Genomic DNA, 26,825 nt, shown 5'->3' on the forward strand with positions numbered 1-26,825 from the left:
TTGGTCCTGTGCTGATCACATGCACCCAAGAAAAAAAAATAAAATTCTCTAACAATACACACCGAATTAAGCATGTGCAGCTTGCCCCCAAAACTCTGTTCTATCAGCAGATGGATTGGGGACAGTAGAAGAAGGGGAGGATCAGAAAAGAGAGGATCAAAACATTTTTTATACAATGTGGAGGATTAACCCCTTAGGCTCCACAGTGAGTATAACAAGCTTGCTTTACTGCTTATACAGACTGATTTTACTGTTGTAGGCTTACTAACACTTTAAATATCAGCATAACCCCACTAGTATCCATCTTTTAGAAGCCAGTATTTGTTACAAATATATATATAGGAAGTGCAGTGCTAACAAATATATATATACACTAAAATAAATTATGTTATATTCAATATGCTCTCCAAATCATATGGATAAAGGAAGTAACACAGTAAAATGTTAACAATAATAAATAAATAGTGACAGTTCGTGATGAGTGAACTATTCAGGAGTTGCTAGTGACTTTCTGATCCTGTGGTCTAGTGACAAATAGTGAAAATGCGCACTCATCAGATGCGTATTTTCAATACGCATGTGATACATAAACCAGAGGTCCCCCTCATGGGATGGGATGGACGAGCTGGTCCGTCTTAGCGGACTCTCCTTCCTCTGGGTGCAGAGCTAAACTGTTGTCTCCCTCTAGGAAATGGACAGGGTACTGGGTAGCCTACATCAGGGCGTGCGTCATCCTTAGGGTGGTATCATGCGTCACAGACTTCTGATGCTTGGGCTCTGGAACGGATGTGAGGCTCACCAAGGAGCCAGCAAGAAATAGCCCATGGTGTAGTAGTTTAAAATTGGCGTTTATTATTCCACGTGGTAAAATAACTCAGATATAATAATATGATGGCCATGCCTTTCTTATGAAGTGCTATCATTTTTCAGAAATCATTTTTCTTTTTTTCTATATATAAACAGCTGGCACATTTTCTATGGACACTCAATGACCAATCACCGGATCTCACTTAGATGACCCAAATTAAATACATATTTAGAAAAGTAGTCTGCTACAAAGATCACATTTTCTCAATATACACAGAACTTTTGTCTTCTTTTTTTATGTGGTCACATGGACCAGTGTTCTCAGCTGCATAAGAAGGCTGGTATGGAAGCAGCAGCTTGAACAGAGCACAGACACAGTCCGGTGTAAAACGCAGAAACAAAAATACACTGAGGAGCTGGCAGAGGTGCATGCCAGAAGGAGGCAGAGAAACATCAGAACACGGACCTTCCCAGTGAAGAGCTAACCATGCTTGGATGATTGTGCTTCTATGCCCTGTGGTGGTCAGTTTGAATAGAAAAGCAGGGGGACTGGCAGGATCACCATGTGTTTCACACAAAGAAAGAAATACAAAGAGAACAGGATACTTTTTTTTTACACAAGTACATGGAACAGCAGGCACATATCAAGAATATTTATTGTTGAGGTAACTTACACTTTTACCAAATCCCTGACATATGCCTTATTTTTTTTTAATGGTCTAAACACACCAAACATGTTCACATACTAATCGCATTTAGATTTTTGGCAGCCAAAATAACAATTACACAAGCATAGAGTAGTTGGACAATTAAAAGAGGTATAGCCAAAGTTTTTTTGGGCATACTTCTCTTTTGGGTCACAGAAGTGTACTTACTGTATTTGTTCTCTCCTATGACCCAAAATCAGCCAACAGTCTGCTATTAGCTGAGGTCACAGAGCAGCTCAAGGTAAAAATGTCAGGATTCTGCCCAGATGCCTAATCGGAAGTTGGCTCAGCCTCTCAGCACGCGGCTTAGAGCCTGAGCCATTTGCGTCCACTCCCTCCCCAGATCAGAGCTCCAGTTAGCACCGATGGGGGCAAAGCAGAGTGGTGATGACAATCACCACTGTCAGCTCTGAGCAGACAGAGAACTGATCAGTGGTCTTTGATTGCTCAGTGCTCGGGCTTAGAGTCGATGAAGGACAACAGCAACATCAGACTTAGGCTCCATGTACACGGGACACTTCCGAACGATGGAAACTGCTGAAAAACGTAGGTTAAAAAATGTCTGTTTAGCCGCGTTTGCATACCGCGTTTGAGCGTTTGCATTTAGAAGCGTTTTTTTAAAGATAACCTCAAGAGACCTTCCAAAATGCCCAGAATGCACTGATAAACAGTAAAAAAATTAACTATTTCAGACATTTCAGAAATGTGGTGTTTGGATGTATTCCAGCTCATTTCTGTTCAGAAATTATTGCAGCGGTGTCTAACATATTTTCTTTCATGCGAAACCTCAAAGTATGGTGTACCAGGTCCATTTGAGTATGGGGAAAATGCTTTGCATGCATTTTTCATGATGAATAACGGCTCTGGACAGCATCTGGAAATGGAAGAGTTGAAAAAAAATTCCAAACGCAAACACTTATAAATGCGATTAGCCGTGTTTAGCGTTTGAAACACTGATAAAATCTATTCCTGAACGCAAGTTCGGTGCGTTCAAAAAATGACTGTAAACTCAACTGCCTGTAAACGACATAAAGTACATGGACACATAGGAAAACATTAGGGAGAGTCCAGGGGCTGCTGAGAAAAAAAAAAACGCAGAAAAGGTCCTAAATGTGAGTTTATCAGCTGCATTGTACATGGAGCCTAAGGGTACTTTCCCACTGAGGAGTTTTTGAAGTGCTTTTCCTTTAAAAAAAACACCTGAAAAGCTCAAGAAAAATGCTTCCCTATATATGTCTATGCATGTTTTCACACTGGGGTGTATTGCTTCCGTTGCGGTGCAAAAACTGCTGCTTGCAGCATCTGTGGAGCATGTTTGTTGAGTTTAAAAAAAAATGCCCCAAAAACACCTCTGCCTATTGAAATCAATAGAAAATGCCTGAAACGCACCTCAGAAACGCCTCTGAGAAGCGTTTTTGGTGCAGTTTTTAAGTTACGTGTCCTTTAAAAACCGTTCAGAAAGAGTGGCAAAAGCGCTGTAAAAAACGCCTATGCGGATCAGTGTGAAAGTAGCCTTGTGTTACAGAATGGAGGCGAGTATGTTCTGTATGCTTGTTTTTTCTCTATTACCACATTTCTCCTTTAATTTTGACTTGAGACTAAAACAGCAGTGGATCATAGCTAATAAAAAGTTACACAACTCTCTAAACAATAAAGAACTAAAAAAAAAAAAAAAAAAAGGGAGCAGTTCAGGAAAATTTGGTCCCCTGGTTCTGGAGAATTTCTACTTATTCTTTGCCAAGCTCATCTGTAATGTAGCTAATGACACATCCCAACTTTCCTTATTTCTAAGACTTTACTCTCTAATACACGCTTTACTGTAGTAGCAAAAGATACCCATTGCCTGGGACAAATAAACCGCCTATCAAAACTATGGAAATATATCAAAATTCTCTAAATAAACATAGATACAGTATCTTTCACAATACATACACTGTTACAGAAACTGTGAACCATATATGCCCTAAGGAACTCTACCATTTTCCCATGACCAACGTAAAAGAATCTATAAATTATATAAAAGTTTTTATGTTAATAGTTTGTTAACAGAACATATGCTTTGCAGAGAATTTTTAACATAAAAACCAATGTGCTGCATATCTCAAAATGAACACAACCCTATGGCATCATAAACACATTGCCATATGTTTAGACTGCACTGCAGACTTTGAACAAATGGCTACTGTAGCATCAACCACATAGCACCATCAGGCTTGTCAACACTTCACAAGAGAAATGTGCACAAAAACACAAATCACCATGTACAAACAAAAAATACTCAAAACATGAAAAGACTTTTGATCATTACACAGTTGTGTTCTAGGCAGGCTGGAAGTCTTGTAAACCATTAGCCTGGTCATTCTTGCTTCTGTCATTCCTTCATCAATAAACCTCTCTCTACCAGTAACTGTTAGAGTTTGGCCAACAGTTTTAAAATTGGTCATATGTGAACAGAACTTTCATCGCTTGCACCAGACGATTTGGGCAAGTGCTTGGTAATTGCCAAGCCTTTGTGTATGGCAGCATTTCTTCCTTCTACATGCAATTATTTGTTAGTCAAAGAAGCACCATGTCAAAAGTATCTATTTATCAAAAAAGGTTTCATTTTTATTCAGAGTGAGCTCATTTTGAAATCTGTGTCCCCTTAGGGAGATTTCCTTCACCGGCTGTCCTGGTGACAATGTTGTCACTGTGGCAGAAAGGCAAAATCTCCAGTAGGGACACGGACTGCAATAAAAAGTGGTGACAGCCATCTCCTATTCTACTAATAAAGGGCTATTTTTCTGTCCCTAAAAGGGAGCTTTACCCTCACTTTCTTAATCATTCTTGTAGGCCATTAGACTTTTACAACCTATATTTATTTAATAGGGTTCTGTTGAGTAAGGCTAAGTTCACACTGGCATTGAAAGCAGACATTTGAGGTGTGTTTTAAGGCCCCTTTCAGATGGGATGGACCTGCCAGTGGATCTGTTTGCTCAGGGGGGAAATCTCTCCACTGATCCCCACTGAGCAAGCGAATGACAGATCTGTGTTTGCTCCGCTGGTGCACAGCACACAAAGACACAGCCTGCTTTTTCCTATGGGGTGGTTGGATGGAAACAGATCACCTGTCCGGTTCCATCCGATCCGATTTGCCGGACAGGGAACAGATCCCCATCCATCTGTTTTTGGCGTACAGGATCAGATCGGATGTTGGTGGGTGTCAGCGAACACTTGTCCACTAACACCTGCCAGTCCATAGAGGTCTATGAATGGTCTGATCAGGTCACCCACAAAAAAAAAAACAAGTGGACCTGATCAGACCGCTAGTGTGAAAGGGGACTTAACGGTCCTCAAACGCCTATGTAATTGATACTATGGACAGCACACCGTGCTGGTCACATTATCAAAACATGAAGTGTTAGCGTCCCTTCAAAATTGAAGTAGAGTCTGGAAGAGTTCGAAGCCTTTCAAAGTCTCCCATTCAAGTCTATGGTAATGCTCTGCAAATGCACTGACAGGGCACTTGTGAGGCGTTAACAACATCACAGTTGCATAAACATGCATTACCATACAACTTAGGGTGGGATATCCCAGCTGTCCTGGAAGACTTATACAAAAGGAGTTACTGGTAAGTCTAACTGGTTTTCTCAAAACGTCTTCCAGGACACCACCCTTGAGACGATAATCAAAGGACCTACCCACTAGGGCAGGGCTACTGCCTGGAGGACTTTGTGCCCAAATGCCTGATCTTCGCTAGAAAGCAGATCCAGGAGATAATGCTTCACAAAGGTAGAAAAACTGGACCAGGTGGCCGCCTTACAGATCTGTTCTTGCGAGGCACCGGCTCTCTCTGCCTAAAATGCTGACATGGATCTGGTGGAGTGCGCATCAAACGGGGGCGAAATTTCTAATAAATTATACGATTCCGTGATAGCAATCCTAAACCATCTAGCTATGGTGGACTCGGAAGCCTTGAAACCCTTCCACGCCCCTGCAAAAGAACAAAAGGTTCCTTCTAATATCCAATAAACTTAATATATTTCCTCCTCCTTGTTTGCGGGAGCAGAACAAAAGGTCAGCAAAATTATATCCTGAGACCTATGAAAGGAGGAGGAATCCTTGGGAAGAAACCCAGGATCTGTTTTGAGCACAATTCTATCCTCAAAAACTGTCAAAAAGGGCTCCCTAATGGAAAGCACCTGCAATTCACTCACCCTACAGGCCAATGTGGTTGCTACCAAAAGAACAGTTTTTAGAATTAAAAACTTTATTGAAGGTTTCTCCACAGGTACAATGGAGCAAAGCTTTAGAACCAAAGACAGATCCCAAACTGGACAGGACCTGACCACTGCTGGCCTGGATTTGGAAAGAGTCCTGAAAAAAATCTGTTATAAAAGGGATCTTGCTGGAGGGGGACCTAAAGGAAAACACTAAGGGCCGAGCTCTGCACCTTTAAAGCAACCCACAAATCCTCTGCCCCATCCTGGAAGAAATCTAACACCACCAGGATATCCAGAGGGCTCCGACCCTTACCTAATAACCAGGAGTACTCTGTTAGAAAAACCCTGAGCTTTCAGGAGTTGTTCTTCAGTAGCAACGCTGCCAACCTCAAGGTTCTTACCCGAGGGTGTAGCACCAGACCTTGAGAGACCTCGAAGGGGGAACGGGGGATCAGAGGGCAGGATCCAAAGCAGAGAAAAACATGGCCTCTTTGGCCAAAACGGGGCCACAAGAATGAGGTTTGTCTTTTCTAACAAACTTCTGCAGGAGTGCTGGGATCAGCCTCACTGGAGAAAACGCATAACAGAGATTGAAATCCCATGCGCTCATGAATGCATCTACACCCAAAGCCTGATCTCGTATATTTAGGGAGAAGAGCCAGCTACCCTTCCTGTTTTCCTGGGAAGCAAAGAGATTGGCCTCCGGTATGCCCCACCTCCGGGGCCACAAGAATGAGGTTTGTCTTTTCTAACAAACGTCTGCAGGACTGCTGCGATCAGCCTCACTGGAGGAAACACATGTCAGATTGAACTCCCATGTGCTCATGAATGCATCTACACCCTGGGAAGCAAAGAGATCGGTATGCCCCACCTGAGAGTGATGGTTGCAAACACTTCCTGGTTGAGAGACCATTCGCCGTGTTTGACTGGATGCCAACTTAGAAAGTCGACTAGGGAATTCTGCGCTCCTTTCAGATGGATGGCAGAGATCGAAAGCAAGTTTTGCTCGGCCCAAGATAGAATTCTGTCCGCGATTGCTTGAAGAGGAAGGCTTCATGTACCCCCTGCTTGTTGATGTATGCCACCGTAGTCATATTGTCTGAATGGATCTGCAGGTGAAGATCCATTAAATTTGTCTGAAAGGCATCCAACACTCGCTGGACTACCAGAAGCTCTCTCTGATTCGATGATCTCTGAGCTTCCTCCACGGACCATGACCCCTGGGCCATTCTGTCATCTAGATGGGCTCCCCAACCAAAGCTGCTGGCATCGTTCGTAATGATAACCGGACAAGGTGTGTTCCACTCCAGACCTTTGGCTGGATTGTCTTGCTTCTGCCACCAGCAAAGGGATATCTTGACCCTGGACGGGACCCGGACTGCCAGATCCAAAGCAGATCTGTCCCCCGTTCCAAACACTCAGAAGAAAGGCCTGCAGTGGCTGCTGGTGGAATCTTGACCAGGGGACAGCTGGGAAACAGGATGTCATGAGACCCACTGCCCTCATGATATCCCTTATTGTCATGAACAATTTCCTCTGCAACCCTGCCAGCACCTGACCTATCCTGAGAAACTTTTCTCGTGGAAGGAAGATCTTTCTCTACCGAGGAAATCTTGTACACCAGATAGGCAACTCTCTGGGAGGGAGTTAAGCATGACTTGTCCCTGTTTACGAGCCGCCCCAGACTCTGCAGGAAGTCCTGAGCAACCCTCAGATCTTCTGTCAACTATTGGTGAGACCTAGCCATGAAAAGGAGATTGTCCAGATAGGGAATGATCGTAATAGACCTCATTCTCAAGGGAGCCAAGACGAGCACCTTCATAAAAATTCTTGGTGCTGAGGCCAGACCAAAAGGTAGAGATCGATACTGCCAGTGGTGGATCTCTGAACCCATCCTTACCGTTATTCATAGGTATTTCTGACATGCATGTTGAATGGGAATGTGAAGATACGCATAACTCAAATCCAGCATAGCCATGAAACAATCTGGATAAAGGATGTTCCTTACAGAGATCGATTCCATCCTGAAGTGTTTATATCATAGAGACTGATTGAGAGGGTGCAGGTTTATGATAAGGTGAAACTTGCCCGAGGGCTTTTTCACTACAAAAACATGGGAATAACACCCCCTCCTCTGCTCGTTTTGGGGAACTCAAGTAAAGACCTGCTGATCTACCAGGTCTCCCATTAGGCCACACAGAGCCTGTGCCTTTTCCCGATCCTTGGGAAGGTTGGTTATCAGATACCTGAAGGGGGGACTGGAGTCAAACTCCAACCTGTACCCCTTTCCTATCAGGTCAAGAATGTACAGGTTCGAGGAGATTGAAGCCCACTGAAGGAGAAAGGTCCTCCCACTTCCTCATTGAGACTTCGTGGGGCCCCGAGGAGGACTGAATAAGATTCCCCCCCCCTTACACTTGTTCTTGTGCCCTGCCCAATGTTTCTTGGGCTGAACATCCTTAATTTGCTGGACCTGGGTCTTTTGATAAAAAACCCTCCTGGAGATCTCTTCCTACTCTCTGGAAATGCCCCCTTTTTCTCGGCCGTATGCTTCAGAGCCTCCTCGAGACCTGGACCGAAAGGTTATCGCCAGTAAAAGGGAAGGCGCAGTTTGGATGCTAAGTCCCCTGCCCAGGTCTTTAACCATAATGCCCCTCTAGCCAAATTCACCAGGGCAGAAATTCTTGCAGCTAGCTTAACTAATTCGGCCGAGGCATCCGCAAAACCTAACGCTGCAAAGGAAAGGATTTTAGAATTTGCTGCTTGGAAGTCCCTGCCGAGAGATGCATTTGTAACTGGATAAGCCAGCATTCCAAATTTCTGGCGACACAGGTGGCCTATAAAGCCGACTTAAAGCTAATAGAGGTGGAATCCCAGACCCTCCGGAGTAAGATTTCTCCTCTTTTATCCATAGGATCCTTTAGGGCCCCCCCATGTCTTCAAATGCTAAGTCTGTCTTTTTAGAGACTTTAGATAAGGGGGCATCCAACTTTAGAATCTTGTTCTATCGCTGGGATCTGTCATCCACAAAAGGAAATCTCCTTTTGAGATTAAGAGAAATCCTGAAGCTCCATCCCTGTTGTCTTGGCCTAGGCCAGCAGCATCGGCAGCCCTCCTCCTCTGAGGACTGGAAGATCACCAGGAGCGCAGCCCCACTCCTCTGCAGACATGCAGGGATCACGCCAGGCAAGAGGAGGTACTGTACCCAAACAAAACAGGAGCCACCAGCACCCCCTTGAGCCTAGGGCTCCAAAAACAGGTTCCTTTGAACTGTACCCGTCCTTCCAGAGGAAACACTAAAAAAACTGAAGAGGGAGGCCTGGAGGTCCGCCTTTTAAAGTGCTATGCTTACGTGTTTCCTGTCCAGGAGGGAGGGGCAATGGATACACCTATGGATAGCAGCATTGCCAGTCTGGGGAGAAGGTAGCGTTAGATGCTGTAACAGAGCGTTCTGGTCCAGTCATGAAATCTCCCTAGTGGCTGGCTTTAGGGAAGAGGCAAGAGCAGCATCAACGGCTGCAGTGCCTGGCCAATGTCACCCAAAGTCTTACAATGGGCCATCACTGGACCAAAGCGCCATTAGATTAGGGAAGTATACATATTTTTCCTTTACAGGTTAGTTAAAATGGAGGTGGGACTAGGTTTAAGCTTCGTTAGGTTTTGACCTGACTTCCACTTCAAGAATTTTTGCTTTACAGTACAGTGCAAACTCCAGGGAGCGATCCTTCTATTTTTCCCAGCTGATCATTTTATGGAATAAACATAAGCTCAGATGATAGGTTTTTTAGCATGTTGGAAACAGCTCTGGAAAGGATGCTGCTTATTTTTGAAACTTGAAAGCAGTTACAGTGAAGGAAATAAGTATTTGATTCCCTACTGATTTTGAATGTTTGCCCACTCACAAAGAAATGATCAGTCTAAAAATCGAATGGTAGGTGTATTGCAACACTGAGAGACAGAATAGCAACACAAAATTCAAAAGAAATGCATGTCTAACAAATTATGCATTGATCTGCATGTTCATGAGGGAAATAAGTATTTGATCCCCTTCACAAAACATGACTTAGTACTTGGTGGCAAATCCCTTGTTGGCAATCACAGAGGTCAGACATTTCCTGTAGTTGGCCACCAGGTTTGCACACATCTCAGGAGGGATTCTGGCCCATTCTTCTTAGCAGATCCTCTCCAAGTCATTAAGGTTTGGTTGCTGACGTTTGGCAACTCGAACTTTCAGCTCCCTCCACAGATTTTAAATTGGATTAAGGTCTGGAGACTGGCTATGCCACTCCAGGACCTTAATGTGCTTCTTCTTGAGCCACTCCTTTGTTGCCTTGGTCATGTGTTTAGGGTCATTGTCATGCTGGAACACCCATCCACGACCCATTTTCAACGCCCTGGCTGAGGGAAGAAGGTTCTCACCCAAGATTTGACGGTACATTGCCCCGTCCATTGTCCCTCTGATGCGGTGCAGTTGTCCTGTCCCCTTAGCAGAAAAACACCCCCAAAGCAGAATGTTTCCACCACCATGTTTGACAGTTGGGATAATGTTCTTGGGGTCATAGGCAGCATTCCTCCTCCTCCTCCAAACACGGCGAATTGAGTTGATACCAAAGAGCTCAATTTTGTTCTCATCTGACCACAACACTTTCAACGAGTCCTCCTCTGCATCAGTCAGATGTTCAGTGGCAAACTTTAGATGGGCCTGGACATGTGCTTTCTTGAGCAGAGGGACCTTGTGGGCACTGCAGGATTTCAATCCTTGTCGGCGTAGTGTGTTGCCAATTGTTTTCTTGGTGACTGTGGTCCCAGCTGCCTGGAGATCATTGACAAGATCCTCATGTGTAGTTCTGGGATGATTCCTCACTGTTCTCATGATCATTGACACTCCACGAGGTGATATCTTGCATGGTGCACCAGACCTAGGGAGACACAGTTGTTTTGTGTTTCTTCCATTTGCGAATGTTTGCACCAACTGTTGTCACCTTCTCATCAAGCTGCTTGGCGATAGTTTGGTAGCCCAGTCCAGCCTTGTGTAGGGCTACAATCTTGTCCCTGACATCCTTGGACAGCTCTTTGGTCTTTGCCATGGTGGAGAGTTTGGAATCTAATTGTTTGATTGCTCCTGTGGACATGTGTCTTTTATACAGGTAACAAAATGAGATTGGCAGCACTCCTTTTAAGAGACTGTTTCTAATCTCAGCTTGTTACCTGTATGAAAAACATCTGGTAGCAAGAAATCCTGCTTAATGATAGGGGATCAAATACGTATTTCCCTCATGAACATGCAAATCAGTGCATAATTTGTTAGACATGCATTTCTTTTGAATTGTTGTTGATATTCTGTCTCTCAGTGTTACAATACACCTACCATTCGATTTTGACGGATCATTTCTTTGTGAGTGGACAAACATTGAAAATCAGCAGGGGATCAAATACTTATTGCCTTCACTGTATAAGAAGGCCATAACACCCATTATTTTTGCAATGACAGCCAATGATTGGTGCTTAATGGAGTGTTCCTCTAGGGCATGTGCACTGCTTATATATATATTTGCATATACAAGTAAAACGTTATCAAATGCTCGGTTTAAACAATCTGGCCTGCATAAGACTGGTGCTGTGTTTACAGATTATGTTTCAGAGCTTCTGGCATCTCTGAAGTAATACACTTGTCAGTCACAGCCATGAAGAATAATGGAAATCTTGGGCTCATACTGTTGTCATTCGCTGCAGCCAGCCCCAACACATGGTCAACATTATATAAGAAGCCAGGAATTGCAAAACAGGCAGTGAGATCCCAGCTTAGCTGACATATTTAATAACTGCTTATATATTGTATGCTCAAAATAAAAGTCTAACCTTTTAATGTATAACAATAGGTTTTGTGTTTTTTTATTTTTTTAAGTTTTGGACAAAGTAAAGATGGATTCTAATACATGCCAGCTTTGCAAAAATAAGTGCCATAAGAGGCCAACAACACCAGTATTAATAGCAAGATCAGTGTCAAGGACAGACTGTATCTGTGGCTGGCAGTGGCAGGGTGACAGTTGTAGTGAGTGGAGAATGATAAATCCCAGGCTGGAATTCCCCAGGCAATGGGAAGAGATAAAATTCCGTGAGAGCAGGCAGCCAAGCCCACACACACAGAGAACAGCTGAACTGAAAGATCCCACACAGTGACAGATCTGACACAACACACTGACACAGATCAGCAGGCACTAGAAGAGCAGGCTGTGGGATCATGATGCTATCATCACTCACTGACACATTGCACATGTGATGGATGGCTGACCCGCTGGCCAGGTCACACTCACACAGACATCAGAGTCGGACATTACCTTCCTCTGCAGGCACAGCTCCGCCTCCGCTGATAAATGAGAAAAGAAGGGCTGGAACTCCAGCCAGCTTGCAGTAAGGGACTGAGTCTGAGAAGAACACTGGAAGTAGCGACAGTTGAGTTGCTACACTGGCCCCAGATGCCCAGCATCTTCTTCTGTGCTTTCTTCCTCTCCTCTGCCGCCCCTCCCCTCAACTGATGGATCATTAATGACACGGTGGCGTCCCACACAGAGGGAGTGCCAGCCTGTGCTGTACCCAGGTGTCCCTAGGAGGCTGTCTAGTTTGCCTAGTGGAAGCACCAGCCCAGCCTGTTGGGGAAATTATCCCTCTCCAATTGTCCTAACCTGTTTACCATTACCATTGAAAATTAAATTAAAAGAAAAAAAACTCGAATTTTCGGTTGGTCCCAGAACAGTAATAGAGAAGAAATATTCCAATGGGGACACAAGGGTGCCCCTAGAGATTTAATTTGCAGGGATTTCCTCTCACTTCCTGTTATGGCTATGGGACAAGAAGTGAAGGGAAATCTCCCCTAAGAAAAAAAAGATTTACCTAGAATTCTACTTTAGACCTGGTTCACACCAGTTCGACGTTTCAAGCGGCAGTCGCATGACAAGTCATACCCCACAATGGAACCATTCAAATTGGTGTGACTCAAGTGCAAGGTTCCTGCACTACTTTTGCACGACTTCATTACAACTTGCATTGACATCTGTTTAATATGAAGTGGCACAAAGTGTCAGTAAGCCATAATGAAATCACTGACTAGTGAGCTTTGAAGTTACACGAAGTAGAGCGATTTCAAAGCCGCACTGGTGTGAACCAGGGCTTACGTAAAATAAAAATAAACTAAAAAGGGTATGTTTATCAAGGATTCAAGGAGACATCCACTCAACATTCATTAGAGAATTGCCCCCTCTTTTTGCCAGGATCTGACTTTCCACATTCCCTTTGTGGAAAGAGGGAAATGTGGAAAGTTCCCACAACATGTCCAGAAAAAGGAAACAGAGCTACTCTTTGGTTAGGTGCTGTAGGCACGTTTGGCGGAACGAGGTATAGAGGAAGCAAGACACAAAACTCCAATGTGTAGACACTGGATACAGCATTTTGACCCCAGACATCTACAATATCTTGGGTGAGGGCCCTGGAATAAAGGTTTGCTGCCCGTCTTAGCAGGCTTGGGGTTCCAGGATTTTTTCTGACTAAAAGAAGTTTTCTGCTCAGGCCCCCTCCCCCCCCCGGCTTCAGATGAAGTTGGCTTCTGCTCCAAAGGTTTCTGTCACATCTATAGAGGTAAGAGAGTGCTTTTTCCATCTGTGGTCTTATGGATACATGTACCCAAGGCATTGCTTAAAAGGTGCCCTCAAAAGGTATTTGTTGTAGCGGTTTCTTGCAGAGGAGCTCTGCTGACCAGCACTTTATCCACAGCACTCGCCTCATGTGGACAGACATAAGGCCCAGGTGAGGGAGTTTTTGGAGACAATCTCCCAACCTGTCTACAGAGAAGAATAACCCTTTGGGAAAGAGCTCCAAGTGCTGCCTAGCTGAAAAACCTAAGGAGCACCAAATTCTTTAGCATATGCTTTGCCTAAACCAGAAAACCCTGATAGACCTCCATAGATGCAATGGCAGGCTGCATGGCCACAGCTGCCAAAGAAAAGGATGCCTTTTTCATCCGCCCACAGGGTCCCTAAATGCCGAAACAGAAAATAAAAAAAAAAAACACCCTGCTAATTCACCCCTCCCCCAACACACACTATATTGCCAATTGTATTTGGACACCCCTCCAAATCATTGGGTTCAGGTGTTCCAATCACCTCCAAGGTCATGGCCACAGGTGTATAAAACCAAGCACCTAGGCATGCAGACTGCTTCTACAAACATTTGTGAAAGAATGGGTCGCTCTCAGGAGCTCAGTGAATTCAAGTGTGGTACCGTGATAGGTTGCCACCTGTGCAATAAGTCCATCCATGAAATTTCCTTGCTACTAAATATTTCACAGTCAACTGTTAGTGGTGTTATAACAAAGTAGAAGCAACTGGGAACAACAGCAATTTAGTCACGAAGTGGTAGGCCACGGAAAATGACAGAGCGGGGTCATACCTTGAAAACCATTTTAATACCACTTTAACTCTCCTAGGGTATTAAGCACAGTTTCAGCACCACGGAAAGCATCTCAGCAAATGAAAGAAAGAATATTTCTGTTTCTTAACAAGATTCCCTCAAAAACATTCTCACAAAGATTTGTTCAAAGACGAAAAATAGTAACTACTGTGCTATCAAGATTTGCGCTGGTAGAATTCCAACCAACAAGATTCACCCAGCAAATGTCATATTACAAAGGGCAAATCCTACCATAAAATGCTGGTGAATCTATCAAGCCTTATTTGGGCAGATTTATCTATTTTTTCACTAGGCAAATTTCACCAGTGAATACTTAATACAGCCCTAAGAAAAAAATATATGAGAAAAGGGTCCACCTAACCACTGAAAGTAATACCTAACAAGACAGCCAATATTATAGCGCACTGAACAAAGAGAAACTAAGAGACCATGCTTGGCACTGGGATATCAACAAACTATGGTGCTAAAGGACGATTTTTCTTGGACAGAAAGAATCACAGATTAGTCAATACTTAATTGACTTAGTCAAGGATAAGTTCACCTTTGGGAACATGTTACATGTTCCCATAGCAGCTGTGGAGTGCCGTGGTAGTTCATTGAAGCTGTCAGAATATCTGCTTGCTCGTACATTCCTTACAGCAAGCAGATATTCTGACAGGTCTGCAGGAGACCTGGATAGCATCAGAGATCTACTGTTAGGGTGATTCCCCCCATCTGTAAGGCTTAATGTCATTATTTATAGTGAAAGTACAAGAAAATGCCAAATTTTGGGTTGTCACCAGAATAGGAATAGAAGAGAAATCTTCCAATGGGGAGAGTAGTTCTGCTGACCACCAGAGATCTCCTTACTTCCTGTTTTGGCTGTGAGACAGGAAGTGAGGGGGGAAAGCTTCCCACTGGGACACAGATGGCAAAGGAAGAAAAAAAAATGACGGGATAAAACCCTCCCTTTTGCTATCAAATGCACGCAACACTTTCAACATATTTATTTGTAAAAAATTTTGAAAACCATTTATCATTTTCCTTCTACTTCACAATTATGTGTCACTTTGTGTTGTTCTATCACATAAAATCCCAATAAAATACATTTATGTTTTTGGTTGTAACATGACAAAAAAACACTTTTTTTTGGAAAATTTCAAGCACTATGAATACTTTTTCGAGTCACTGTATAGTTTTTGTACAAGCATTTAGAAGTGTTTAACATTTTTTTCTGCCAGAAAGCTCCTCTCAAAAATCAATTTTTTTCTGCTGAGCTTAAAATATGCCTCTAGATGTCCTAATGTGCATGGACACATAGGATGACATTGAGCTGCTTCTACAGCCGCAATGCAAAACTCAGTGTTTTTTTTTAGGCCCAGTGTGCATGGACCCTTCGAAATACATATTCATAGAGCCAACTCTGGTTAGCAACTTCATATAGAGTTGACAAAATGAAATCCCTCTATACACAATGTAATTGGAATGTAATTAATGCTGCCAATCATTACTGAACACACACACCATTCTTTCCACATCACAGAACAGACTGAAAAGTAGTATGTACTACAGTAACTCACTTCAAGATTGGGTTTACTACAACACACCCACAGGATATTTCACAAGTCTGACAACTGTGTGGTAAACTATTGTGTCATCAAACACTATGGACCAGGAGCCTGAAAACAGCTTCAGTGTCAGTAAGGACACTGTGATTGTGTAATGTTAATTAGGACATCAATGAAAAGTTCACCTAAAATTTTATTGTTAAAGCAGGGCTAGTCCTAGGAGGTTTGAAATAAGACAAAAGCTTGACTTACCGTATTTGCCGGCGTATAAGACGACTTTTCAACCCGTGAAAATCTTTTGAAAAGTCGGGGGTCGTCTTATACGCCGGTATACGGCGAGCCGGTGTCAGGGCGGCACTTTTTCGAGGGGCGGCGCCGCCCCCCCTCCTCCTCCAACGGACACCAAGTACAGGGATGGGCAGAGGGGCTGCTGTACCTTACCTGGCTCCGGTCCCGGTCCCACGACGATCCGGTCCAGGAAGCGCGGCTGCTTCTTCTTTCAGTTCAGCCGCTCGGTGGTCCCGCCACCCGCTGGGCTCCGCTTCCTCACCGGTGATTGGGCGCCAGCACTGTAAAGGCACACAGGCGACCAATCACTGGCAAGGAGGCGGAGCCGAACGGCCCCGCGAAAATCAAGCGGCCGAACTGAAAGAAGGAGCAGCCGCTCCTCTCCCCCACTGACACTAACGATGGGGCACTATTCCTCCTCCACACTGACACCAACAATGAGGCACTGTTCCTCCCCCACTGACACCAATGATGGGGCACTGTTCCTCCCCCACTGACACCAATGATGGGGCACTTTTCTCCCCACTGATACCAATGATGGGGCACTGTTCCTCCCCCACTGACACCAATGATGGGGCACTATTCCTCCCACTGACACCAATGATGGGGCACTATTCCTCCCACTGACACCAATGATGGGGCACTATTCCTCCCACTGACACTAATGATGGGGCACTATTCCTCCCACTGACACTAATGATGGGGCACTATTCCTCCCACTGACCAATGATGGGGCACTATTCCTCCCACTGACACGAATGATGGGACACTATTCCTCACACACTGACATTAATGATGGGGCACTATCATTGGTGTCAGTGGGAGGAATAGTGTCCCATCATTGGTATCAGTGGGAGGAATAGCGCCCCATCATTGGTATCAGTGGGAGGAATAGTGCCCCATTATTGGTATCAGTGGGAGGAATAGCGCCCCATCATTGGTATCAGTGGGAGGAATAGTGTCCCATCATTGGTATCAGTGGGAGGAATAGCGCCCCATCATTGTTATCAGTGGGAGGAATAGTGCCCCATCATTGGTATCAGTGGGAGGAATAGTGCCCCATCATTGGTGTCAGTGGGAGGAATATTGCCCCATCATTGGTGTCAGTGGGAGGAATAGTGCCCCATCATTAGTGTCAGTGGGGGGAATAGTGTCCCATCATTGGTGTCAGTGGGAGGAATAGTGCCGCATCATTAGTGTCAGTGGGAGGAGTAGTGCCTCATCATTGGTATCAGTGGGAGGAATAGCACCCCATCATTGGAATACCATACTGAAATACCATACCATATTGAAATCAAATCTGATGTTTTTTCATTTTTGGTGTGCGTTGGAAGAGGGGTAGTCTTATACGGCGAGTATAGCTCAAACCCTATATTTTAACAGGAAAAGTAGGGGGTCGTCTTATACGTCCAGTCGTCTTATACGCCGGCAAATACGGTAGCTTGAATTCAAGGGAAAAGTTAAAGATATTAACAATACAAAGAAAAAAGTGAGAGATCCCGGAGGAAATAAAGTAATGTTACACCACCAGATGGAAGATGGACATAAATGCTACACAATACAAGTCTAGAAGAACAATGGGCTCTCCTGCCACAAAAGAATATCATGTGGGGGCAGCTAAGGCCTCATAAAAAAAAACAAAAAAAACAAAAGAAAAAAACGCAGCTTACAGGTGTTTGGCACTTTGTTTCCCTGCTTGCAAACGCACCTCTATGCAAGACCATGCATCCATGCGCACACAGACTTTTACAGGTGTATTAGGTGAGGAGGGATTAAAGACAGAAAAAGAAACCCATCACCATCGCATTCAGAAGAGCATTTGGACAGAGAAAAAAACAAACAAACCTCACAATGCACAAAGACAAGCTTAAATGCTAGACATGTTTATGCTCATTTGTGTGCTTACTCATTCAAGGGTGTGAAAATTGTTTTTTTTACTTATCCAAGGGACTAAATCGGGGTCTCAATCTACTTGTCCATCATGACAATCTACTTATCCTGATAACAAAAACAAAATATAAAAATAAGGTTTTATCATTGTGCTGCTTACAGTATCTCTTCCTCACCTCTTTGCTGATCTCCAGCACCGCACCCGAGGACTAGCAGGGAGGGAGGGACCTTGCACTGTGACTAGCACCTTGCCGGAAAAGGGGAGTGTTGGTCTTTCTTGATGCTAAGCAGAAGTGCATCTGCTGAACAAGTAAATGAGATGCCCCAATGAGAAAAAAAGAAAATTCCTTCAGGTTACCCTCCCACATGGAAGCACTTGGGTGCTCAGTACAAACGCATGCTGAGCAGCCAAATCAAGATCCAGTGTCCGCTCCGTGAGGCTCCATTCACACCTGGGCATTTTGGGATTGCAGCAGAATCGCTTTGATATTGTGCGCAATCCCAAAATGCACTACAGTCACAAAACACAGGTTCAGGTGCCATTATTTTCAATGGCACCTAAACCATGGTGTGGTTTTGCCGTGACTTATCTTGTGGCAAATCACATCTTGTGAAGCGATTTGCCGCAATAAATCGCTGCAAAACCGCACCACGTTTTAGGTGGCATTGAAAATAATGGCACCTGAACGGTGTTTTGCAATTATAGTGCTTACTGAGATCAAGGGCAGAATAGCAGTGATTCTGCTACAATCCCAAAATGCCCAGGTGTGAATGAAGCTTTAGTTCCTGTTCACACATTGATTTCTATGAAGGATGTCACATCTATACAATATGATTATGATCCAGTGAAAAAATGGGTGTTGTGAGTATGGAGCGATGCTTTCCAAACTCGCACAGCATAGAGTATAGTGGCATTCTGAGATACCTGTTCACATAGGAAGTGATTCATATCCGGTTTTGCATAGAAGTGGCTAGAAGACAGATTTGCATAAAGTGGGTGGAAGTTTTGTAGAGACGAGGATGGATGCCATTTCTAGCATATGAAGGCAAACAGAAAAAAAATTGCAGCAGTACTAAATTCGCATTGAACAAAAGAGTATTCCTAAATCATATTAGAATCGCACCTTAACTGCTGAATAACTACCTTTGACAATGGCACTGAAAAGTGACATGAAAACCGCACTGCATAAAGTAAACCCTGCTGCTTGCCTGCAGCAGGGCTAAATATAAAGAAAACACCAGCCTGATGCCTGAAACGTCATATCCTGTGTGTTGGATGATATGATTTGCACATCTCGGTCATTAATGCATTCTAATGACCAGAATAACCCTTGGTTTACACTCATGTGAATTTCAATGTGTTTTCCAGTTTTCAGAAATGCACTACAGTCCATTTAACATGATTTCCTATTAATCTAGTTCACATCTGTGTGTTTTGAGGCTGTGCATTTTTTGGAAAGGGTCAAGGACTTTTTTTTTCCCCACAGCAGATTGTGTTTTGTGTTTAAGATTTAAATGGACCCGCACCAAAAACGTGGTGTTTTTGATGTGTTTTGTGTTTTCATTTGCCAATAGACTTTGATGTGACTTTGGATGGGTGTGACTTTGCTGCAACCTATTTTTGCTGATAGAAAAGTATAACAGTTCTGTTCATAAAATGCAACTTTGATGTAACGTCACACTCTCTGGCACTCAGGTACCATCAAAGTTTAACCCATCCAAAGTCACATCAAAGTCAATATTTTTCTATTGGCAAAAAAAATTTAAATTAAATAATGCAAAACACATCAAAACGTGTGATCAACAATGCAAAACACACTGAAGTCGCAGAATCCACAATCTGTATAGATGTGAACCTAGGCTAAAGTAATATTCTGGCCAACAGAATGCATTAACGCACAAACATACAGTGCAATACTTGGCTTTTACTGCATCTTTTTTAAGCAGCTTTTTTCCTGCCAGAAAAGGCATTCAGAGAGGAGTAAACATTCTGTGTACATGAGGCCTAAAGAAAACAATGTCTGATGACAAAGTAAAAACATAAAACTACCATGGAGAAGACAAAATACACAGAGGTAATTGGGAGAGACTGCTAGAAGGATAGCTGTGGAAATAACATGGGGGGGAGCTAATAGAAGAGAATAACAGGAGATAGTTGTGAGACGGGAATGAAAGGGTGGAGGGGGGGCACTGGAATGAGAATATAATATGAAAGGAACCTAACAGAAAAGAATGATGAGGGGGTCTCCAGAGAACAGTAATGACACTGGAGGGCTGCCAGGACAAATGAGTAATTTGAAGGACATGTACAATATGAGAGTGATTTGAGGGAATTCTGGGAGAAATGAATGTGTGGGTTTTATAGGAAAGAAAAAAAACAATACAAAAATATAGAAGATGGTTGCATCTGTTAGGGGAAATATATGAATAAAAAAGATTCACATGAATAGAGAATGAGGTGGGGGCATCTAGCAGGAAAAGAGAATCAGTTAGGATGACATAGTGTGGGGGAACATACCACTGAGGGGAATTATTGGAGAAAAGAGACGAGGAAATAATAATGTGGGACAAAGCTGATGGGAAATATATGGAGGAATATTTAGGGGAAGGTAGAAGAGAAAAATATTTAGGAGAAGATAAAAGGGAATAAGATGGAGGAATATTTAATAAAGGGACAGCAGGGATGAAGAGCAGGCAGCAGAGAGGAGAATGACTACTAGAGGATGCAGAAGAGACTCATGTACTGAATACAGAGGACAGATAAACCCCAGAAGGGGGTACAGAGGAAGGAGTACATTGTGCATATTGGAGTGCAGCATAAAAAGAGAAGAGTGCACACCCAGCTGGTACACGGCACGCAGCAGGCGAGAAGTGTACACGGCACAAAGGGGGCGAGAAGTGTACACGGCACGCAGCGGGCGAGGAGAGGAGTACATTACATGCAGCGAGCGAGGAGAAAGTTGCGCGCAGCGGGCGAGGAGTACAGTTGCGCGCAGCGGGCGAGTACAGTTGCGCGCAGCGAGCGAGGAGTACAGTTGCGCGCAGCGGGCGAGGAGTACAGTTGCGCGCAGCGGGCGAGGAGAACGTTGCGCGCAGCGGGCGAGGAGTACAGTTGCGCGCAGCGGGCGAGGAGTACAGTTGCGCGCAGCGGGCGAGGAGTACAGTTGCGCGCAGCGGGCGAGGAGAACGTTGCGCGCAGCGGGCGAGGAGAACGTTGCGCGCAGCGGGCGAGGAGTACAGTTGCGCGCAGCGGGCGAGGAGTACAGTTGCGCGCAGCGGGCGAGGAGTACAGTTGCGCGCAGCGGGCGAGGAGTACAGTTGCGCGCAGCGGGCGAGGAGAACGTTGCGCGCAGCGGGCGAGGAGAACGTTGCGCGCAGCGGGCGAGGAGAACGTTGCGCGCAGCGGGCGAGGAGAACGTTGCGCGCAGCGGGCGAGGAGTACAGTTGCGCGCAGCGGGCGAGGAGTACAGTTGCGCGCAGCGGGCGAGGAGTACAGTTGCGCGCAGCGGGCGAGGAGTACAGTTGCGCGCAGCGGGCGAGGAGTACAGTTGCGCGCAGCGGGCGAGGAGAGCGTTGCGCGCAGCGGGCGAGGAGAGCGTTGCGCGCAGCGGGCGAGGAGAGGAGTACAATTTCACACAACGGGCGAGGAGAGGAGTACGTTGCACACATCGGGCGAGGAGAAGAGTACGTTGCACACAGCGGGTCAGGTGAGGAGAGCGTTGCACACAGCGGGCGAGGAGAAGAGTACGTTGCACACAGCAGGTCAGGTGAGGAGAGCGTTGCACACAGCGGGCGAGGAGAGCGTTGCACACAGCGGGCGAGGAGAGCGTTGCACACAGCGGGCGAGGAGAGCGTTGCACACAGCGGGCGAGGAGAGGAGTACATTGCACACAGCGGGTGAGGAGAGGAGTACAGTTGCACACAGCGGGCGAGGAGAGGAGTACAGTTGCACACAGCGGGCGAGGAGAGGAGTACAGTTGCACACAGCGGGCGAGGAGAGGAGTACAGTCGCACACAGAGGGCGAGGAGAGGAGTACAGTTGCACACAGAGGGCGAGGAGAGGAGTACAGTTGCACACAGCGGGTGAGGAGAGGAGAGCGTTGCACACAGAGGGCGAGGAGAGGAGTACAGTTGCACACAGCGGGCGAGGAGAGGAGTACAGTTGCACACAGTTGGAGAGGAGTATGTTGCACACAGCGGGTCAGGTGAGGAGTACATTGCACACAGAGGTTGAGGAGAGCGTTGCACACATTATGTGAGAAGAGTACATTGCACACAGCGGGTGAGGAGAGGAGTACGTTGCACAGTATGTGAGGAGAGGAGTACGTTGCACAGTATGTGAGGAGAGGAGTACGTTGCACAGTATGTGAGGAGAGGAGTACATTGCACACAGCGGGTGAGGAGAGGAGTACGTTGCACAGTATGTGAGGAGAGGAGTACATTGCACACAGCGGGTGAGGAGAGGAGTACGTTGCACACAGTCGGTGTACCGCAGACCTGACACACGGAGGAGAAGTGCTGAAGTCATGCCGGTACAGCGGAGAAGCAGGCAGAGAAGAGGGGGAGGGGTCCCGCACACACTCACATACCCCGAGCCGCTCTATAGCCGCCCCGACTCTTCTGACAGAAGCGCCTGACGTCCCCGGGGCCGCGTCATGACGTCACGGCGTGCTCTGGGAGGTGGCGGAGGTGATGCTGGAGTGCCCGGGCTGTGGGCTCCCATTCATCATCACTGTGCGGGTCATTCCAGGCTGCCATGTGAATGAGGGGAGGAGTATACACCGGGCACCCGGGAGGCGATCCATCCTCACCCGCCCATGTGGGAAGCACAATATTCCCTTCACACCCCAGGCAGGTCCGGGATGCGGGTGTCACATGATTGGATGACTGAATGTTGAGGATGTCCTGTGTGTGTGATACATAACCCTCCCCAGCGGGCTCCCCATCTCTTCACCTTCCCGGGTAGTGTAGTGTGTATTGTTCAGTGTAGTGGATGTTGATGGGCACATTACATTGGTTTTGTATGTATTGATGATCACACACTACTTGTGTTTGCAGCCTCTCCAACATTGTTCTGTTGTAATATTTCACTATTGTTGGAATCATTGGGCAGCGCACAACTTATCATTTTTTCATTCAATATTGAACCCTACGGACCAGGAGAGGATTGACAACTCATGGGGCCCCCAGGCAATAGGGGATCATGGGGCTTCTGTGTCCTTGCCCATCTCAAAAAAGCCTAAGATAAAGGTACCAGGGGCATCTCATGGGGCCCTCTACTGACCCCGGGCCCTTGGGCAGTGCCTGACTTTCCAAATGGTCAGTCCGCCCCTGCTACGGACTAAGACTGGGATGCCATTAAGGTTCCTGTGTTTGTAAAGGCAGGCGGCCCAATACTTTTGGCAATATAGTATATATTCCTAGACAGGAATAATTGAGTGATCATTTGTAATACATTACTTCCAAAAGTGACCTTCAGTGCATGAAATCCTTATTATTTATTTATCATACCAGATATGTTTTCAGACCTCGGATTACTTTCTCTACATAATTCATGATTTCCATAGGATTGGTTCAACTTGGTTGTCATAAGATTATATTTCCTTTGTAAAATTCATGATCTAGTATTAGGAAGAAGTTTCATCGCTCTTCACGCTAATGTGTCTGTAAATGAAGCATCCTATATACATTAAAAATAAATGCGGAACACACTAAATGATTTCTCATCATCATACAGAAGGATTGGTAGTTGTCACAATAATATTTTAATAGTGTTTTAATTTATTATGGAACTACTACATACACTGCTCAGAAATGAAAGGAACACTTTGAAAACACACCAGATCTCAATGGGGAATAATCTCATGCTGGATATCTATACTGATATGGACTGGGTAATGTGTTAGGAACGTAAGGATGCCCCATCATTTGATGGAAATGAAAATTCTCAATCTACAGAGAACTGAATTCAAAGACACCCCAAAAATCATAGTGAAAAAATTCTGCAGGTTAGTCCATGTTGCTGAAATTTTACTGCAGCAACTCAAAATAGTAGTCAGTAGTTTGTATGGCCCCCATATGTGTGTATGCATGCGTCACAATGCCGGGGCATGCTCCTAATGAAACGATGGATGGTGTCTGTGATGGGCACGGCGTCAGACCCCAGCCCTTCTCACCAACTTGTGACCGAAAGGACTAGCCAATCTAAAACCGCACTGCCACTTGCGTAACAATGCCACGCCCAGCTGTACCCTGCACAGAGATTTTCCAGCTCACTGGACCACAATCTATGTGGCAGCAGCCTGAGAGCGATTGTTACTGGGTCAGGTTAATTACGCAATTAACCCTTCACACTGCCACCACCACTTTTTTACAGAGGAGGAGGAAACTCAGAAGTCTTAGCAGTAACACTATGATGTTTGAATAAGCGTCTGTATACACACTGTCACCGCAGACAGATGTATGCAGAAGTTTTAAAATACACAGTAGCACTCTTCATTGACAGGGATTCTTAGTTTGCATTAAAGAGCTTTAGAAACAGTTCAACACTTTTCATAAAATAGAATTTATTACTAAAAAGGTTAAAATGGTGCAATAAAAAAAAAGAAGATAGGATACTTGCAGAAGTCCTTGGTTTAAGCAGAGCTCAAGTGTCCTGAACAAAAGGGTACCTTTTCTCCCGAAGTTGGTTCTGGATGTTAAAAGGGAGAATCTATTCATCTTTCTTTCCAGGCATGACAGCCTGTTTTCTAGTGTCCCAGCAGGGGGTGTCTACTGAAGCTAAGGGCCAATCGCCTCATTTGGGGAGGGGGTTTAGGTGGAGACTCAGGCTAGGACCAAATCCCTGCAAGTTTATACCATGGCCAATAACCTTCACTAGGTACATGTAGCAGCCTAGCCACTGGTAGATTAATATGCAGAATGATATCCTGATCGTCCAGACATCAAATATGACATATCTTACCATTCCAGATAAAGACATATTGCTTTCTACATAGGGGTGTAAGGTGTCAGGTGACTCGTATTAAACTGACCTATCTGAATATATGCTTTGTTTTATTGTACCTTGTTCCTGTCGGGATTTATGAATTTGTATGAAAAAGTGGTTTCAAGTGGAATGTACGTTTTACTTCCACTCTGGAATGCTTTTCATGTCCAGTGACTGACTGATTTATAGCTTTATGACCAGGCTAAGGCAAGAGTCTGACAGACATCATGGGACCAGCTAATTGGGTTTACAACCATGAAGCGTATCCAGCTGTGTCCTGTGCACTCCTGAACTCAGCACACACACAGGAGGGAGAGAGAATGATATTTGCAGAGTATGATACAAGATGGTGGATCTTAGCAAAATGGTTGTCCGCGTCCAATTGCCACAGTGTCCTGGGGTATTTCCTCCCAGATCTGGACCAGGACATCACTGAGCCCCTGGACAGTCCGAGGTGCAACTTGGTGGTGTCAGATGGACCAAAACATGATACCCCAGAGGTGTTCTATTGGATTTAGGTCAGGCAAGCATGGGGGACATTCAATGGTATCAATTCCTTCATCTTCCAGGAACTGCCTGTATACTCTCACCACATGAGGTCAGGCATTGTTGTGCATCAGGAGGAACCCAGGACCCATTGCACCAGCATAGGGTCTGACAATGGGTCCAAGGATTTCAGCCCAATACCTAATGGCAGTCAGTTTAGTCATTGTTTAGCCTGTAGAGGTCTTGTGTGTCCCTCCATAGATATGCCTCCCCAGACCATCACTGACCCACCACCAAAATGGTCATGCTGAACGATGTTACAGGCAGCATAACGTTCTCCACGGCTTCTCCAGACCCTTTCATGTCTGTCACATGTGCTCAGGGTGAACCTGCTCTCATCTGTGAAAAGCACAGGGTGCCAGTGGTGAACCTGCTAATTCTGCTGTTCAATGGCAAATGCCAATCGAGCTCTATGGTGCCAGGCAGTGAGCACAGGGCCCACTAGAAGACGTCAGGCCACCCTCATGAAGTCTGTGTGAGACAATCACACTAGTGGCCAGCTGAAGGACATTTTGTAGGACTCTGGCAGTGCTCACCTTGTTCTTCCTTGCACATAGGAGCAGATACCGGTCCTGCTGATGGGTCATGGACCTTCTACGCTCCTGTCCAGCTCTCCTAGAGTAACTGTCTCCTGTAATCTCTTCCATGCTCATGAGACTGTGCTGGGAGGCACAGCAAACCTTCTGGCAATGGCACGTATTGATGTGCCATCCTGGAGGATTTGGACTGCCTGTGCAACCTCTGTAGGGTCCAGGTATCGCCTCATACTACCAGTAGTGACACTGACCCTAGCCAACTGCAAAATTAGTGAAAAACAGAAAAGATAAGTAGGGAAAAAAATGTCAGTGGCATTCACCTGTAAAACCATGCCCATTTTCGGGGTTGTCTCATTGTTGCCCATCTAGTGCACCTGTTGTTAATTTCAGTAACCTCTCTAGCGGTCTGATTATGTCCATATTTCTGTGCTCAAAGTGGTACATTTTTTTGCATGGAAATATGTAGTTTTTTTATTGTAGGCCTGTAATTTTTAGGAATAACTCACTGAAATCTGTGTGAACAAGAGTCTAGTAAACATCCCGGGTATGTTAAAATTTGAAACACAAAATCATAAATTCCTCATACTGAAGCTCCCCCCACACTCCGCACCTTTGACCTTACTACCATCGAGGAAGTCTCCAAGATCCTCTCTGATGCCCACCTCACCACCTGCCCCCTCGACCCTATCCCCTCACAACTCCTACGACCTTCCTCCTCCTCCATCCTACGCTCTCTCACCCACATCTTCAATCTCTCCCTCTCCTCAGGCACTTTCCCCTCCCCTCTGAAACATGCACACATCACCCCCATACTTAAAAAGCCCTCCCTGGACCCCAATGACCCGAACAAC

The 26,825-nt window shown here is 45.2% G+C and overlaps 1 protein-coding gene across 1 annotated transcript in view; it reads right to left on the reverse strand.

Moving 5' to 3' along the window:
• AP1S2 (adaptor related protein complex 1 subunit sigma 2) overlaps window positions 1-22,647 on the reverse strand; it is a 144,463-nt gene extending 121,816 nt beyond the window's left edge. The window contains exon 1 of the mRNA XM_089693641.1: window positions 22,494-22,647. The gene's annotated coding sequence lies outside the window, so the exon portion shown is untranslated. The remainder of the gene's footprint in view (window positions 1-22,493) is intronic.
• Between the last annotated feature and the right edge of the window lie 4,178 nt (window positions 22,648-26,825).

This window comes from Staurois parvus, unplaced genomic scaffold, assembly GCF_062004578.1.
Source record: "Staurois parvus isolate SC_StPar_1 unplaced genomic scaffold, SC_StPar_1.0 ptg000635l, whole genome shotgun sequence".
Classification (NCBI taxonomy): Eukaryota; Metazoa; Chordata; class Amphibia; order Anura; family Ranidae; genus Staurois; species Staurois parvus.